Here is a 5,790-nt window from a genome sequence, read left to right on the forward strand (position 1 = left end):
CACACACATCACACACACAACACACACACATACACACACAACACACACCACACACACAGAACACACACAACACACACAACACACACACATCACACACACACAGAACACACACCACACACACAACACACAACACACACATCACACACACACACACAACACACACACACACACAACACACACACATACACACAGCACACATACACACACAACACACATACAACACACACACACAACACACAGAACACACACACACAACCTGACCAGGCAGGGGCACAGCGGAGAGAGCATTGGACCGGGATGCAGAGGACCCAGGTTCAAAACCCCGAGGTCATTGGTTTGAGCTCACCCTTGAGCCCCAGGTCACTGGCTTGAACAAGGGGTCACTGGCTCAGCTGTAGCCCCCTGGTCGAGGCCCATATGAGAAAGCAATCAATGAACAATTAAGGTGCCACAACGAAGAATCAATGTTCCTCATCTCTCTGCCTTCCTGCCTGTCTGTCCCTATCTGTCTCTCTCTCTCTCTGTCATAAAAAAAAAAAAAGACCACATACCTTGGCCAGTGGCCAGCCTCCCAGCACTTCCTGAGAACTGCCGGGTGTGCCGGGTGGAAGCCGGCCACCGCCCAGTCTCAGCCGTCTCTGACTTAGAGGCCTGGGGGGGGGGGTCTGTTTCTCTGTTGGGAATTTGTCATCTCTGTTCCCAGGGGAGGGGGTCTCAGGCTCCCGCAACCCATTAGCCATCAGCCGGGTGGAATAGGGTTGTCCAGGGCGGCTGCTGAGGCTACCCTTCAAAGGTTGGGACGGTCATGGGTAGGGGAGGAAGGTGGACCAAGGGCTCAAGCCACAGACCAGCTTGCTCAGCCAGCCCCGTGTCCTGGTGACTCGGTGAGCATGGTTGGGAGGAAGGAGCTGTCAAAAGTAGCAGTTCTGGGTCCATGACAGAGCCATTCCAAACAGAGGGCACACTGGAGGCAGGCTGTGGATGTCCAGGACATCTCCCCGGGCGATCATGCCTCGAGAACATGCTTCCTCTCCTCCCTACCCTGTTGGACGGTAGGTGGCCAGCTTGCTGGAAGGATCTCCAGAAAACAAGCAGCCTTCCAGGCGTGAAGGGGAGCCCTATACCCCTGGAACAGTGAAGAGCTACAGAGCCCAGAAATTTGGCAGGGTTGAGAGTTATGCATAGTCAGCAAAGGATGAAATTCTCCAGGGGAAGAGCACGGCGGGTGCAAAGGCACTGGGGCAGAGTGTTTACGATACAAGGCGGGTCCTGGCAGGGGTGGCAGGGTGGGCCGGGGCAGGGGGCAGAGAGTCAGGCAGAGGGGGTTCTCTAGCCACAGCCAGAGAGAGACACAGCCGAGGACACTAAGCCAGGGAGAGTCGGGGTCAGAGGGGCCCGTGGGGACGCAGAGCCTAAGTGCAGGGCAGACCACGCTGCTCCGCGGGAGAAGCAGAGACCCCGCCTCCTGCAGCTTGTGACTGCCCCTTCCAGGGAGCACATTGTCGTGAGCAGCAGCTGCGGCTCGTGGCTCCCGGGGAGGGGGCAGCCCCGGGGCGAGGATGCCAGAGGCAGGGCCTCGAGGACAGTTTGCCGAGCTTCCCAACACAGTGGGACGCCGGGTAAGGCTAAACCGGGCCGCCAGTAACTGTGGATGACATGAATGTTCGTGCCCAGCGGACTCTCGCAAGGCAACTCCAGGTGGGTGGGCCGGGCGCGGGAGCCGGGCGGAAGGCTTGACGGGGCCCGTCTGGACGCCTGGCTGGGAGGTCCCGCGGCCGCCTGGGTCCCGTGTCTGAGGCTGAGGTAATGACTCACCTACTGTGAGGTCCTTCTGGAATGTGAGGTCTCTGCCCAATGGACCTTGTGACCCCACCTCCACCCGCTGGGCAGGCCTGGACAGTACCGGGCGCCCTGTCCAGCTAGAACAGGTATTCGGCTCCTTGTAGGTGTCAGGCAGAGGGGCAGCCAGTGGGTCCACAGGGATGTCCAAACGACCCTCGTAGGGAAATGCCGGGTCTGGCTGAGGCCGGGCTCCGTGAGCCCCCAGAGACGGGCACAGCTCCTTGGTGCCACAAAGCTGCGGGCACAGAAGGGCCCCTCCCCACTCGGTCACATCTGCCTCTCCTGGGACTTAGGGTGCTCCTCGGGGCTCAGAGCTGTCTGGTCAAGCAGGGAAGTCCAGACTGTCTTCTGCCCCAACCTCATCCCCAACACCAGGCTCTGAGCAAAGCCACCTGCTCGTTGGTGGCTTCTACAGAAGACAGATACCGATAGGCGCTGCCCGCCCAGATGCCGGAGCTGGAGCCATCCTGGCAGGTGAGCCCTCAGAGCCTCGCTGTTCTCCCGGGCCCTGGTCAGCGCGGTTATCCCCTCGAGATTCATCCGTGCGCCCGTGACCCCCAGGAAGGTGTCCCCGTGACAGCATGCGGGAGAATGCTCAGGTCCGTGCGGTGGGGCGGGTTCCCCAGTTGCTGCGTTTCAAGGCGACAGAGACTGAAAAAGCCAGAGAGAGAACTGAAGCCCTCTCTCCCCAAAGCCCCGTTGCCGCGGGAGACGGCGTGAGGGACGGCAGGGACGGCTGGGACGGCTGTGGCCCGGAACGGGCTCCTCACCATTCACTGGTTGCTGGTATCCAGACCTGTCCCCGGGCCTTTGGACAGAGCTGGTCAGGGTGCCAGCCCGGCGAGGCCACCGCATCCACTCACACGAGAGGCTAGCAAATAAGTGTGGGAGGGAGCGGGAAAGGCTGTTGGTGACGATGACAGCTCACCCCGGTGGCTCAGGCACCTGTGTGCACCCACCATGGTGCTCGGCGCTGCGAGAAGGGGAAACTGAGGCCCTGGGCGACAGTCAGCCAGTGGCCATGGAGTGCTCCAGAGCTCTTGGCCACACCCTGCTCTCTGGCCACACCCTGCTCTAAACGAGCTCTCCCCTCCTCGGGTAGGGTTGTGACTTTCAGGACAGAAACACTTTTTTAACCGTCTGTGGACGACCGAAGGGGACAACACTTTCCAGTCGTCCGTGTTGTCCCCTCACTTGACAATCTGACTCCCCGGTGAAGCCCCGCCTTCCAGGAAGTTTGAACTCCCAGGTGAGTCTCTTCCTGGGACCACTCTGACCTCAGGCTCTTCTCTTCTTTGGTAAACCATGGACCCCACCGTCACCCACACCTGAACTGCACCGAGATAATCATCCCTCCCCTGAGCGTAGCATCTAATAGACTGCAACAGCCCACGCACACCCACGCTCTGCCACCCGAGGACACAGAGCTGTGCTCTACCTTGATCAAGCCCAACTCTCCTTAACCACCAGCAATTTTTTTTTTTCTTTCTCCAGAACCTCCGCTGAGGTCACAGCCTCAACGTGGGGCCCGATATGTCGTCATCATTTCCAAGACTTGGCGTCCCTGGGCATCGTCATGAGGTTGAAAAGTCCATCATGGGGAGTCAACAAAGGAAGTGCACTGGCTGTTCCCCATGACTCAACTAATACATATGCAGAGGCACCAGAATAGGAAGGGCCCCCAGAAACGCCGCATCAACATGGGATTTCTAAGCGTTCCTCACACACAGCATGGCCAGCCGGCCAAGGTCCTTTTTGGAGACCATGCCTGGTGGTTTCCCGGTTTCCTGGCCAGACCCCCAGGCTGGGAAGTCGAGTATCGGGGAGAGCCAGAAACCTGTCCCAGCCTCTGGAGAAAATTTCTCTCTCTCTTTCTCTCTCTCTCTCTCTCTCTCTCTCTCCTGACCTGAGGAGAAGACACTCTCCCCGAGGCAAGAGGTCCACGAAGCCAACGGAGTCTGCAGAGCAAGGCGTGTCCGTACAGCCCGCACCCTTCGGTTTCTTGGGGTGCCTCCAAAGGTGATATCAGGGAGCAATGACCGTGAAATGGGAAGCGCCTGTTCTGAGCCCCCACCCCCACCCCCGGGGGGGGGGGCCCGAGATACCAGACAGGCAGCCGGATGTCCCCACGGGGCCTCGGGGAGCCAGAGGGACCTGTGTGTGGGCTCTTTCTCTCTCTCTTTCCCATCTAATTATTTTCTCTCCAGATGAAACCCCGCCGGGATAGAACTTACCAAGTTCAGAATGTTCCAGGGCGCTTAAGCGAGCTGCCCTTGATCTCAGACCTGCTGTGCTCGGTGGGTGACTCTGGGGCCTCCTCCCCGCCCCTCCCGACGCCTCCGCCCTAAGAGGAAGCCTAGAGCGCAGGCTCCGGTCTGGCCCATGGTGCCCGAGCGCCCGAAGCTCAGACCTGATCCCTTCTGCCCTTGGACACCCCAAGGCTCAGCCCTGCCCCCCCCCCGAAGGCAGGTGGCACAGGGTGGGGTCTCAGGGCACAGTGGTGCTCCCGGAGCCTCTCGAGGTGTCTGGGCACCAGATTAGCCTTGGAGGGCCCAGCGCCTGTATCTTGCACCTGCTCACTGCCGGAGAGTCGCTGGGACAGGGGCGGGTGGAGGCAGTCCATGTGACAACGGCTTTGGTGGGGCTATGAGCCTGGCTCCTTGGGGACCCTGGGCCGGTGTCCCTGAGGCTGACGAGGGCCACCATGGCACGCAGGTGCTGAGGGTAGTGAGGGAGAGAGGGAGGGCTGCTTCTCTCCTTCCTCCCACTCCACAGTGCTGATCCCAGCAGAAGGAAGGCCCCGCTCCTGACAACGCGCCCTCACTTAGCACCTGGCAGGCCAGCCAACGGGAAGGAGCCGGGCTGGGACGCCCTGTTCCCAGAAGGTAGCTGTTCTTGGCTGGAACTTAGTACGCTTTCTGTTCCTTCTTATCTATTTTTATGGTAGCCTCCCTAGGAAAATGAGACGGATTTGCCTTCTTTAAAAGTCCACTTACCCGTCCCGTAAAAGCACACAGAACTGTTCGTGTCACTCGAGGTTTCCAGGCATCAGATCCAGAACGACATTTGGAAACACGGAGCTCGATATCCTGCTCCTGACGTCTGACACGCTCTTACAGCTTCCCCATCAAAAAATGGGCTGGGTCTGCTCCCGTGCCTCCTCTGACGGGGAGCTCACTACCTATCCGAGGCCTCTCCAGCCGGCTCTACCGGGAAACGCTGCTTCCAGCAGGCTCCACAGTGGAGGCCAGGCCTGCAGAGCCACCCGCCTCCCTTTCCTGGTGGGGGAGCTGCACAACGCCCCGTCCACTCCTGGCCACCTCTTCTTCTTCCAGGTCCCCCCGAGCAGGTACTCAACCTCTCGGAAGGACCTTTTCCAGCCGGGACAACAATGGTGTCTTTTTCTCTCGAAAGGGCCCGTTCCAGGAACAGAAGCCGATATTTCAGGCAGGAGAGGCTGAACCCTGACCCAGCTCCCAGGAATGGAGGCACAGAGACAGCCCGGAGCCCTGCGGACATCCCCAGGGACTCCCAAGACCAGAGTGAGTGGACGCAAGCCCTCCTCTCCGAAGTGAGAGCAGTTCCTACGTAACTCCCATAGCCCCCCCCCCCCCCCCCCCCCCCCCCCCCCCCCCCCCCGGCACGGCCGGCTCCCAGCCCCCAGCCCACAAGAAGCTGCTGGGTCTCCTCTGTGTCCGCGGCTGAAGCTCTGAGCGTGCGCCCTCACCAGCCTGAAGGTCCCACTCTGATCACTTCCCCCTTACCCAGATTACCTCAGGACTCAAACACACACCTGCGGCTGGGTTTTGTAGACGTCTTTCAAAATAAATTCTTTCTTACGGAAGCAAACCAAACAAACAAAACTTGCGGAATGTTATTGTGATCAGCGGATAGGTTCGCTCGGCACCCCCTACGAGCCACGGACTATATGGGCTGATCTCATCCCGT

The sequence above is a fragment of the Saccopteryx bilineata genome, chromosome 6 (assembly GCF_036850765.1).
Source record: "Saccopteryx bilineata isolate mSacBil1 chromosome 6, mSacBil1_pri_phased_curated, whole genome shotgun sequence".
In the NCBI taxonomy this organism is placed as follows: Eukaryota; Metazoa; Chordata; class Mammalia; order Chiroptera; family Emballonuridae; genus Saccopteryx; species Saccopteryx bilineata.